Source organism: Lycium barbarum, chromosome 9 (assembly GCF_019175385.1).
Source record: "Lycium barbarum isolate Lr01 chromosome 9, ASM1917538v2, whole genome shotgun sequence".
Classification (NCBI taxonomy): Eukaryota; Viridiplantae; Streptophyta; class Magnoliopsida; order Solanales; family Solanaceae; genus Lycium; species Lycium barbarum.
In genome coordinates this window covers 6,668,528-6,682,494 of record NC_083345.1, presented here as the reverse complement: position 1 = coordinate 6,682,494, position 13,967 = coordinate 6,668,528, and positions in this window count along the sequence as shown.

Sequence of the window (13,967 nt, the reverse complement as noted above, 5' to 3'; positions counted from 1 at the left end):
GTTGCGAGACGATATGAGGCACACATGAGACCATCTCGAAGACGCATCTATTAGAACCATAAAATATCTGAATGACCCACAAGATTGGTGAATAAGTCCACATATATCCCCATGTATACGTTCTGGAAAAACAGGGGATTCAACGTCAACTTTCATTGGTCATGGCCTGGTTATCAATTTGCCCTGATGATAAGCGACACATGAAAATTCACTACTTTTAAGAATCTTCAGGTTCTTAAGTGGATGCCCTTTTGAATTTTCAATAATTCGTCTCATCATTATTGATCCAGGATGACCCATTCGGTCATGCCAAAGCACAAAAGTTCCTGAATCGTTAAACTTCTAGTTTACGATTGAGTGCGCTTCAGTTGTACTAATTTCTGCATAGTACAGGCCAGAAGACAAAGTTGGTAATTTCTCCAAAACATATTTCTGGCCGGAGACATTCTTTGTAGTAATAAGATATTCATCATTTGTTTCATTTAATGTCTCGACGTGATACCCATTACAACGGATATCTTTGAAACTCAACAAGTTTCTTGGGGATCTAGAAGAGAATAATGCATCTTCTATAACAAGTTTCGTCCCCTTAGGTAGAAATATAGTAGCTCTTCCGGAGCTTTCAATTAATTTCGAATTGCCAGAAATTGTATTAATATTCCCCCTTTTTCTACGCAAGTGAGAAAAATATTTCTCATCTTTGAATATGGCATGCGTTGTTCCACTATCAATCACACAAATATCTTCATGATTGGTCATTGATCCAAATAATATTTGAGGATTTTCCATATATTCTTCAAAACGAAAGAATAGACAAAGTAAACATCGAAGTAGATATTATGATTAGACAAAGTATTACACACACTTTATTACATATATTACTATTAAACAAAGCATTACACACACTTTATTTACATAATTATGGAAACATAACCACATTAGCTAATACAAACGACATGTATGAAATATCTAAGTTATTATAGATCCATCACCGACCAGATGATCTATTTTCCCTTCAGGGAGTTCAAAGAAATCTGCCACATCTAGATACATGGGCTCAACATTATCTTCAGAAATAAAATTTGCTTCGGCATCCTTTTCTGCCTTTTTGAGGGAGGCTTGATACAGCTCAACTAGGTGTTTTGGCGTACGACAGGTACGTGACCAGTGTCCGTTTCCTCCACATCGGAAGCATTTATTTTCTGAATTTTTCTTTTGCACAGCTTCATGCTTTTCATCCTTCCTTTTACACTGCTGGTGGTGAAGGGTATTATTTGGTGCAAGACGAGAATCATGATTAAAATTCCTTCCTCGACCACGACCATGACCACGACTGGGGCCACGACCTCTTCCACGCCTAGAATGGCGAAAATTTGCCTCATTCACTTCAGGGAATGGGGCAGTACCAGTGGGTCGGCTTTCATGATTTTTCATTAATAATTCATTATGTTGTTCAGCCACTAGAAGATGTGAGATTAGATCAGAATATTTCTTGAACTTCATCTCTCGGTATTGCTGCTGCAGGAGCATACTCGAGGCAAGAAAAGTGGAGAATGTTTTCTCCAGCATATCATGATCAGTGATATTTTCACCACATAATTTCAACTGAGAAATAATTTTAAACATTGCAGAATTATATGCCTTAACAGATTTAAAATCTTGTAGCCTTAAATGAAGCCAATCAAAACGTGCTTGTGGAAGTATGACCATCTTCAGGTGATCATATCTATCTCTCAGATCATTCCACTGCGTAAGAGGATCTTTAACCGTGATATATTCCATTTTCAAATTCTCATCAAGATGATGGCGGAGGAATATCATTGCCTTGGCACGGTCTTGGTTTGATGCCTCATTTTTATCTTTGATGGTGTCTGTCAGACCCATCGCATTAAAGTGAATCTCGGCATCAAGAATCCAAGACATATAGCTATTGCCGGATATATCTAAGACTACAAATTCACGTTTAGAAAGATTTGTCATTAGTAAAGGGGAAAAAAATCAATACCTTCGAGGCTTTTAAAGTATTTGCTCGAGATAACAGAGTCTCGTGCTGATAACGTGTTATAAAATAAAAACTATAAAGTAAATACACGGAAGAAATATATAGAGAGATATATGATTTTATTGCTCATCCAATTCTCTACATATGGCCACTATTTATGGAAGAAAATGTATGCTTAATGGCTAAGTCATCTAAGATAACATGGCTAAGTAACTTAATGGAATGGCTAAGCTATTTAAGATAACATGGCTAAATAATCTTAATGGACAAACAAACTCATAACACATTTTACATTATGAGGTATCTTCTTTTTGTGTTTGGACCAGTAGTATATATTCCATGATAAGTGGTAAGAATTTGTTGGAATCATTTTTGGTCTTTTGGATTCACATATTTGCGAGAATATACAAAGTAGTTTTGTTCACTAGTTCAAATTTCGTTGTCTTTCCTTTTCCATTTCTTCGTCTTCCCTTTTCCCTTTCTGACATTAGATTTTTGTTGTGGCTGTATTATGTTAATCTCCTTTGATTATTCTGTGGTAGATATGTTAAATCCCACATCGGTGGTGGGAGGCAAAATCTGTATCTGCACGTGGTCTTTGGGTATGTCTCGTCTCTTGAGTTAACTTTTGAGATTGAGTTAAGCCTAATGTCCACACGCTAGAGGTCCAATGTGTTAAAGCCCCATATCGGTGGTGGGAGGCAAAATCTGTGACAAATTTTGAAGAAAAATGACCAAGGGAAACAATATTTTGTGTGATTGTAAGTTGAATAATGAAAATATGAGTAAATTACAAACATATTCACTTAAGTTTGAGGGTAGGTTCAAAATAGTTACAGTTTTAGTCCTTTAAGTTTGTCAAAAGTTAACATTTTTAGTCTATGTCAAATATTTACCGAATGCTATTTGTTAGATTTGACGAGAACTATTTGAAAAAAAAAGGGGGACTTAGCGGGAACTCACACTAAGAATATGTATGCCAGCACATACACTGTTTTAGGAACAAACTATATACTTTTCAGAAAACACTGAAGGTGCTTTACAGTAGATGAGTCTCTCTCCAAAGTTTGAAATATCCACTGAAGGCTCATGGATTATACAGCACCTTTAGTGTAAATATTTTTAACAGACCGTCTGTTTTTAGAGGTGAAAACTGCACACTGAAATGCTCCACTGGGGTTGCGTTTTCACCATTTTGGTTAACAAAATTCTCATAAATCAATTTATTGGATTTGTCCCTCAAAGGACACCATTTTGGTCAAAAATTCTTATCAGTAAGATCCATTTCGAAAAATATTACTCCTGCTATTTCTTAATTCTCACATATCCCTAGAAGCTCCAGAAGAACCAAATCTTTGAAGACTCAAACATGACATGAAAAAAAACATGTTAGAAGAAAGTTCACGTAATCTTTTTTTTATAATACTGTATTTGCACCAAAAAAAATTTTAATTGTTTTTTATTTATTACATAGGGGATAGGAAGGGGAAATGGGGAAGGGAATTACAATGTGAGGATTCGAACCCTCACTAATAAGGTGAGAGTTCAGATAGTCAACTAACTGAACTACTAGATCCCTGCTATTTGCACCAATTTGTAAACAATAGTATCTAATTATTTTTCTCACTTGCAATCATATATTTTGTTCAATATATTAGATTTAAAGTCATGCCCTACTCAACAAAAAAAGGAGAATGAATAAAGAATTCATCAATTCCATGTTCACCTTATCCAATGATAAAAGGCAAGTTCCTCCACTATGCTCCACGTAAACAATGGTCTTGACATCTCTATACGGAACCATAACACGATTGAGAGCAAAGAGAATTCACACTACTAAGAACAATAAAAACTAAGTGTATGTAGCGCAGTGGCGGAGCGAGAAATTTAGCGAAAGGGTATGCGAATTTTCTTCTTACTTGTGTTAAGGGTGTGCAAAATTAGATATATACTCATAATAGCTAACATTTAACCTATTTATATCGCGTAATTTTCCGGCGAAGGGTGTGCACCTGACCACCCTTCACCTAAGGTGGCTCCGCCCATGATGTAGCGTCTCCATGTCACGTGATTGGATCGACCAGATCTTTGCTCTACGTACTCCAAGCAACAAGGCATTTCTTGAATGGAGGCTGGCCACCACCTCCTCTCTGATTATCCGGGACATTGATAGTCTCACGTTTATCTTCTTCACCAGAGACTCGCTCCCAAAGTACCAGCACCTTCATTAGATGATATTTTTGAAGTATTCATGCCATCATTGCACACCTCGAAACCGCTGTGCAACTTGTTGGCCCCAGCTGATGAACAAAATGCAAGATCCAGTTAAATTTCATCAACTTTATAACAGATATCCTTGGAACAAAAACGTAGTTCAATTTGTATACCAAGAAACTCTGGAAGATAATAAGATATTTCACTAAATCTATGATAGAGATAAGCCTTTTACGATAAACAAAAACCAGAGAAAAGGACAAAAATAGTACATTATCTTTGGGTTTAGACCTAAAATCATACATGTTCTTTTACATGGATCATTAATAGTCCATTATGTTTGCATAATTGGTGCACTTTTAGTCAACTCCCAAATATTTTGTTAAAAATTTAACGAAAAAGGGCAAAAATGCCCCTGAACTATTAGAAAAGGTCTAAAAATATCCTTCATTCATCTATTTTAATAAAAATATCCCTAAATTCAACTTTTTGGCTCATTTATGTCCTTTGACTAACGGTCAACACTAAAAATATTTTTAAAAAATAAATTAAATTATGCATGACATTTTATTACTGGAAAATTGATGTTTTGTTTAAAAAAAAAGATCTGGAAAAGGTTTTTTTAGAATCAGGAAAAATGATTTTTTTTAAACCCAAAAAAACTGGAAAACTTGATTTTTTAATTAAATTATCTCGAAAAATGTTTTTTTTGTCCCCAAAAATTTAAATTTTGATGATTTTATTTTTCGGACACTTTAAAAAAAAGAAGGAAATAGTGGATCTTTTTCAAAATCTGAAAAAATGGATTTTTATAAAAAAAAAATGGAAAAAATGATAGTTTTACAAAAAGTGTGGAAAACCCGTTTTAAAAAAAAATAATCCAGAAAAATAAATTTTTAAAATCTAGAAGAAAATTATGGAGTTAGTTTTGCACATTTTACTTTAAAAATTTAGTTTTTCCAAATTTTAATTAAAAACATTCAATTTTTCATATTTAAAAAAAAATCAGTTTTCCGGATTTAAAAAAAAATCAGTTTTCCGGATTTAAAAAAATTCCACTTTAATAAAAATGCAATCCTGATTTTTTTAAAAAAAAAAATAGTTTTGCCACATTTTTTTAAAAAAAATAGTGGTTCCAAATTTTATAAAAATCCAATTTTTTCAGATTTAGAAAATCGGACTAGCCGTAAAATGCCATGTATAATTTAAATAATTTTTTTAAAAAAATTTAGTGTTGAACCGTTAGTCAAAGAGAATAAATGAGCCAAAAAGTTGAACTGAGGGGTATTTTTAGCAAAATAGATGGATGAAAGGTCTAAACTTTTTAGACCTTTCTAATAGGTCATGGACATTTTTGCCCTTTTCAGTTAAATTTTTAACAGAATATTTGGAAGTTGACTAAAAGTGCACCACTTATGCAAATATAATGGACTATTAATGTTTCATGTAAAAAAACATATATAATTTTAGGTCTAAACTCAAAGATAATGTACTAGTTTGATACTTTTCTTAACAAAACCACATAGCAAAACATGGAACAAAACCGATGAACAATGTTAGCCAAATATAAGATAAAATAATCAACACAACTTTTGTACCACAAAGTTCATTAAAAATTTGGTATCTGGATGATGGAATTCGTTATCTGACATAACTTTTTACAAGTGATATGTGGATGTGTAGAGTACCAAATGTGTTGCACCAATTAAAAAGTACATAAAGCTCGCCATGATCTCCCACTCGTCGGAAACATCAAAATAAAACAGTATTTTAATCACACATATCCCAACCTCTAGAAGTACAAAGCACGATTTTTCATTTGAAACCATGATGTCCATACCAAAACATAGAGCAAAGCGTCAGTTATCATGAATTTCTGGATCAATTTAATTCCAATAAAACCACTCACTGCGTTTAAAACAAAGAAAAGCAAGGTGATACTTCAGCTACAGACACAAACATGCATCACACAGATCTTTATCGACGAGTACATATTAGGGAACTTTCTGGACAATAAATGCACTAAACTTTCTAACAATGCATGCTCACAAGCACTGGTACCAGACATGTAGCCAATGAAGGAAAGCTGATAGCAGATGTTAGAACAAAAATTTCATCTGATGAAGCCCCTGATTCTTTGGAGCGAGTCTCTGGTGAAAAAGATACAATTTAGACTACGGATGTTCAGGGACAGAGGGAAGGCAGTAGAATCACTGGAAATAGGTTATTATTGAAGCATTCTTGCTTGGAGTAATAAGTGTTGCAACACCTGAACGATATTTTTAGAACAGTGAGAGTGAAGTGTACATGCATCTGGAAGAAATGCTGATGCAAGTGGCAGATTTGTTACGGAGGAAAAAGCAAGTGGCGCTCCTCACGAAAGTTCCGTGCATGCAAAGATCACGAGGATCGTGCTATGGAGTATACCAGAAAACGCCCTGATCTGCAGACTAAAGCCAAAGTCTAATTTCCTGGAAAATGACCATTTCATCCAAGAAATAATCAAAAACTAAAGCGAACAGTATAATCTCCAAAACTCTGATTTTTCCATGTAATATTTTTCCAATGAAAATGATAACAAATGTGATGGCAAAGCAGCTAAACTTTAGGAGATAATGGTACTGATTAAACAGAAGAGGTCAAGAGGGGGAGGGGTAAGTGACCAAATGTATTTTGAGATTGTAACAAATTGTGTCAAGTTCATTTTATATGCAAATACATTACCAATGTTCTAGACCTCCATCCTTGCTAAATATCCTATCACCTGAACCCGGAGAATGGATAAAGAAGGAAAGGGGATGCAATGGGATTAAATAAGCAAATAAATAAAGAGCCAAAATGTTGACACACAAATGTGCAGTTAAATGCTTTTTGGTACAGTTGAAACTTTCCATAAAACTAAAACGGTTTGTATACAAGGATGATACAAAAATTTGGAGTAATAAACGTATAAGCTTTAATCGACGAAGCGATAGATCTACTGGTTGAGGGTGTCTTATCTTATAAGCTTATCTGTCGAGGTGTTAAGTTTAGAAACTAGCAAAAATGTCAGGACATCAAAAATGGTAAATTCCTTATTGCTTTTAATCCTCCATTTATGGAAGTAAAAGGGATCCTTTGAAACTATCGGTTGCATATACCACATCTTCACTAGATGAAATACTGTTCAAGGAACCACCTATTAATTGTTGAAAATGGAGAACATCACAACCCATAATTCTGAAGAAAATTGTTATGCAGTGGAAGATGATCCGCATCCTTTCCATGACTTTGGAACATGTAACACTAATTAACTACAATACATTTTCTTCTTTTTAAGTGGTGAGTTGTTAAGATTGATCCCCACATTACTCATCATTAAAGAAAATCTCACTACAAGAAAGTATAGAAATGGCAACAAAAAATTTAATATTTGGCAACAACTTAATTTTATTGTTGGCAAAGAACTTTTTTGTTGCCAAAGAATTTAATTTTGTTGCCATAGTATTGATTATTGTTGCAAAAAGTACTTTTGGCAACAAACAAAAAAAGTTGTTGCATGTTGTTGCAATAACAGCCGTTGGGAAAAGTCTATGCAACAAAAAAAAATTGTTGCCAAAAGTACTTTTTGCAACAATAATCAATCTATGGCAACAAAAATAATTTTGTTGCCAAATATATTTTTTCTTGTAGTGTCTTGTGTGGCTATTTCTATAGTAACATCAAAATGGACCTTGATTCACCTCTTTCAATCAAATGATAGTAATAAGACTTCACATAGAAACATTTTGAAGATGATCCTTTCAATGATATCTTATTGACTTACTCAAATTTAGCAAAACTTAAATATTGTGCAGGAATCTTTACACACAATTAAGCTACCAATCATGTATAAATTTCTAAAAGACAACGTCATTGCACCAAACTTTGAGCAAACGTCATTGTAACGAGTATGAGCATGATCAGTTAGCCTAATTTTCGATTTGATCTTGAACCTGATTTCACTAACAAAATGAAAATGGATTTTTTATTGAGAAACTATATAACAAAAGTAGAGTAAACTAAACTCACTTGAATTTTCACTTACACTTCCAAGCACTTGTTGGGTTTTTTGGAGTGTGAATGGAAAATGAGAAAAGGTACTTTTTGGAGTGCACCCAAAAGACACCTTTTCTTTTTCACCTCTCCATCTCACCTTTTTCTTGCCTATAAATTTAGACGACTAGCCTCAGTTTTCTACACAGAAAAAATTCTTGACTTCCTCTACATATTTTCTTACAAACTAATATCGAGTCTTTGTGTGATTCATTGCCGAATTTGCGTTCGACGAAGTTGATGGGGCGTGAGGTATTGCTACGCCATCAACAGGTATATCCGTTTTATCCTGGGAGGAAGTAATCCATAACCTCGGGTACAGTGAGGGGATTAAATTCCTTAAGGACACATAGTAAATTCTGTGGACTCGGATATTTTCAGTTTTATGCATTTTACGTTTTTTTTTTTTTTTTTTTAAGATTAACTCGTGTTTTTGGTTTACTGGTTTTGAACATAGATTTACTAACAATCTTAAGGAATTTAATTTACTGTTTTTATTATCTCTATGTTCATATAAATCGGAGTAGAAAACAGGAAGACACCAATCTGGATTTATGAATTATTTCATCTATGATAATTGGAAAAGACAATGAAAGCAACCACGTTAAATTGTTTTTAATTTCCGGACAATCACAAGTACTGCTAAGTGTGTAGTAGTTGCAATTTATTTGTTTGATACAGTGTTATTGGCATGAGTAATCACAATAAAACCCATCGTTTGTCAATGGTTATTGAGATCAATTCTCTTGGTGGATAATCATTCATGAAGCCTATCCCTGGAAGAAGTTTAATTTGGAGAAGGTACTTTAAGGTATAGTGCTATGTTAGGTGTTTTCCAAAGGTTAGAAAGAAAATACCATGTTTTCTGTTCAAAGGTGCATATTACTTGTTCATATCAATGCTTGGTCTGTGGTATAAATGCATAAAAGGAAAAAAAATAAAAAAAAAATAGAGGCACTGGAAAAATTGGAATCGATCGTTTCTGGTGAACTGCCACAAAAACAAAAGGAGTCCGGAGCCTAAAGGATATAAAAATACATGGTATAAACCAAAAGGGCATCATCAAAAATTTATATACCAAAAGGGGTATATCGTGGATCAGCCCACGATATACCCCAAAAAACTTTTTCCATTGTCAGAAACATTCAACGAAAAATTAAAAAAAAAAAAAAATTGTATAACGTGGATCAGTCCACGTTATACGGTTACATTTTTTTTTCCCCCGTTTTACAAATACTTGGTAAGACGTTGCCTCTATTTAAATCATATTCGGTTGTGTTTTTAATAAAAAAAATTTATTGATTTTTTAAATTTTTAAAGCATATAGTTAATTTCAGTGATTAACTCAAATAAATATTTTAACACATGCAATAATTAAATGTGTTATATATGCAAACAGAAATAAAAAATAAAATATAAGTTAAATAAACGTCACACATTAACTGAGTAGTAAATGTTAAATTACATACTAACTAGTAAACGGCACAAGACATGTTATATATTCTTGGAAGATTACATAAGGAAACAACAATCGTACAACTTAAGAAAAAACATAAAAACCAACAAGCAACAACAACTACTGATTTCTGTCGGGGCAGCGATTCTTGTTATGACCTGTTTGCTTGCACGTACTACACTTTCTAGCCATGCGAGCAGGAGCTATATCCATTTCATTCCTCCTTCTAGTTGTACTCCGCGCTCCTGAAGTTCGCTCGTATTCAGTGTTTGCAATTAAACTGAAGGGAGAAGGTGGCCAATATGCCTCATCACCCAACGGTGAAAAATTTCCACTGTACGTTTGCTTGTAAAACCTGCAACTGTAGTACTTGCTAACATAGGTCTTTGGTTGAATTCCGCGAATATCACAAAATTTAATTGCATGTGAACATGGCATATGGTAGTTTCTCCACTTTCTACACGAACACTTTTTCCCTTCGGCAGAGACTTTATAGATATTTCCGCCCTTACCTTCGTGTGCAAATGTCAGAATCTCAAAGACCCCTTCAGTTGCATTGTATTGCTGCATGTCAGTATGCTTTAGGGACCTCTCCCAGTATTCATCAAACTTCATAAAATTACATGATAATAAAATAAATAAATTACACATAAGCATAACTATTATATCAAAACGCCATTAACAACCATAATTATGATAAAATACCTGGCCATCTATTAGGTTGTCCAATACATCCCTACATATGGGTAGCACATCACGTGCCTCATTTTCGCAGGATTTACGATGAGTCCACTTTCGTGCAAGAGCCTTGTGTGGCGGAAGAGCCCTGCATGGTGGCTGCATCAGTATAATGCGCTCCCAAGCCCAAACCTATATTAAAAAATTAAAATAAATACATAAAAACCTTATAACTATCAAATAGGACAACCAAATAAAATTATATAATTTTAAAGGTCACGTACCTGTAATAAGGAAATGAATCCACACACATTCTTGGCTTTCCTCAACGAAGCGCGGCATAAACAAGTATACAAATATGACAATGCAACCGCTCCCCAAGCTTGTCTACTCATTGCTCTAAGGTCACGCATGTCAAGCAAATAGTCTAAATTAAGTAAGTCACCGGACTTATCCGAAAATATCGTGCCGCCACAAAGCCATATCAAGTACAACCTAACCCGCTGTTGCACATCAATTTCTGGGGTCATCTAAGCCTCTAATATATTCAATTAATTTATGTACTTCTAACCTACTAACACCATTAAAACAATCCAGACCGGGTGCCCAACCAGTAAGCTCATGGATCAATTGTTGCCACCCAACAATATCTATATTTCTAGCATTAAGATCATTCAAGGGATTACCATCAACAACCAAGCCAAACATGACCTCAATATCTTGTAATGTGATGGTCGCCTCACCTGTAAGCAGATGAAAGGTGTGCGTCTCAGGACACCATCTCTCTATAAGTGCAGTGATAACTGCCCAATCATATGATACACATCCTACCTCTACTACTCCCCTAAATCCACACAGGCCAAAGTAGTCAAGGATGCGAGGATGAAAAGGATGACGCCTCACGTGCTTCCAAAATTCGGTATCCGCGCGGCGAGGAAACAGGCATCCGGTCGGTCCTCTCAAGGAACCATCTCACACAGCCTCTGATCGATGCTTCTCCTGGAGAGTTAACACATCGTACACTTCTGGCCCCGGATGTACGCATACCCGTGGAAACTCCATACCTTATATAAAAAAAAATGAAGTCCAGATCAAGCTATTTAGAGTAACTCACTATTAAAAAAAATATTATTCCAATTTTAGCAGAACAAATATGCACTGGCTAGATAAAGCCAACTTCCATACGCCTTATTTAGAAACCACTGATAGTGGACCACATTAATACCTATAAGGTATAGACAAAATAATTGTCCACCCACTTAGACTTAGGTCCCATATAATAAAGCATTATCATGACATTTTAAGTATTTTTTTTTTGGGCTATTGAGGCATCAATTAAGTTTCACTTTTCTGGCTATATAAATATCACATTAAAGGTACAATGAAATATATTGTATAACAATTCATAACAAAATATATTGTATAACAATCCATAACAAAATATATTGTATAACAATCCATAATAAAATATATTGTATAACGTGGAACTGTCCACGTTTCACAATTATATATTGTAAAACGTGGACTGATCCACGTTATACAATATATTTTGTATAACGTGGATCAGTCCACGTTTTACAAATATCCACAAAAATAACAGCAACATAACAACAAATTTCTTCAAAAGTGCTACTAAACAAATCGGACCTTTTATATAATAATGCTTCTAACAATCATATCTTAAGCTCAAATTAAAATAACACAAATAACACAAACGTATTAAAATAACACAAATAAAAAATAACAATTAAGATATATAAGACAAACAGATCTACATCTACTATAAATATACAATATTATATGAGTTAGAAAAAATACCTTAATTTAAATAGCAATAAAAGATAAAGATGAAGAAGTTGCTCCAAAAATTAGATTGTAATGTAGGGTTTAAAAAGAAAATAAATGGAGGAGAAGGAAAAGGAGAAGGAGATGGAGAGGTAGAGGTTCTGTAAGTTTTTTTAATGGAGGAAGCAGCGGAGGAGAATGAAAAATTTTAGGGCATCTGAATGAGTGAGTCGTGGAGTGGACAGTCACGTTACAAATATAAATTGTATAACGTGGGTTGATCCACGTTATACAATATATTTTGTATAACGTGGATCAGTCCACGTTATACAATTTATATTTGTATAACGTGGACTGATCCACGTTATACAAAATATATTGTATATCGTGGATCAGTCCACGTTATACAATTTTTTTTTTTAATTTTTCGTTGAATGTTTCTGATTGACAATGGAAAAAGTTTTTTGGGGTATATCGTGGGCTGATCCACGATATACCCCTTTTGGTATATAAATTTTTGATGATGCCCTTTTGGTTTATACCGTGTATTTTTATACCCTTTAGGCTCCGGACTCAAAACAAAAGGCACCGTTTGGCTCCATTTCAAAGGCTGTTGAAAGGAGGAAGCAGCAATGATGGGAATGTTTCGCAAGTGACATACAATTGGAGAATCGTTGCTATAATCTTGTTCTGGAGAAAGAATTCTGCAAGCCTTTGTTATGCCACTAATGAGATAAATTTGATGTGACATTAATTTCAAATTATCAAAGGTCTCGATTAATTGTTCATTTACGGGAGAGAAGGTTTTGTAAGTCCTTGAATCTTTTCATAATTGTTAATGGGAGACGCATTACTTAAAGACAAGATATAAGTATGGTAGAATTTTGTGGATAATTATCATTTTGTTATGCAACGAATGGTGGAAACCTTTTCAAGTACTTAAACAAAAGGAGTCAAAATAAAGTTTTGCATGGCTATGTTGACCCCAGCAAGTTGAACCTCTCTTCTGTTTAACCACATGGCCAAAAGACGTCAGGAAACCTTTACCTTTTTCACAATTACATATGAAAGGATGTCAAAGAAAAGGGTCGTGCCTCTTCAGAAGATCAGAAGTGGTTTTTCATTTTGATATGGCACAAAGTGGTCAAAATCAATGTAATTGACAAGAAGAAAGTGACAAATCCGGGTTTGTTTTCTTAACTTTGCTCGTCTTTTAATTAATATTCTACCCTTTATGATTTTGAAATGAAAGTTCTATAAATGTTAGGGTAGACATTTATTATTTGTTGATCTCAAGTATACTTTATTTACATTATTTGGTATACAATTTGGTGACTTGCATGAATCAAGCTTACACTAATGCTTGAAAATTATTCTTGAGATCATGAAAATAAATGTAGTAAAATTATTCTTGAGATCATGAAAATAAATATAGTTGGATCAATAGAAAAAAAAATACATATATATTAAACTATTGAAATATGTACGGGTTACCAAATGATTAGTTGAAAGACCTTATATATATATATCAAGAAAATAAATATAGTTGGGTCAATAGAAAAACAAATACATATATATATTAAACTATTGAAATATGTACGGGTTACAAAATGATTAGTTGAAAGACCTTATATATATATATATATATATATATATATATATATATATATATATATATATATATATATATATATGTTATTTACTTTCTATGTTGGGAATGAGTTCCGTGAACGTGTTGCTTGCGGTTGTGCGTTTAAA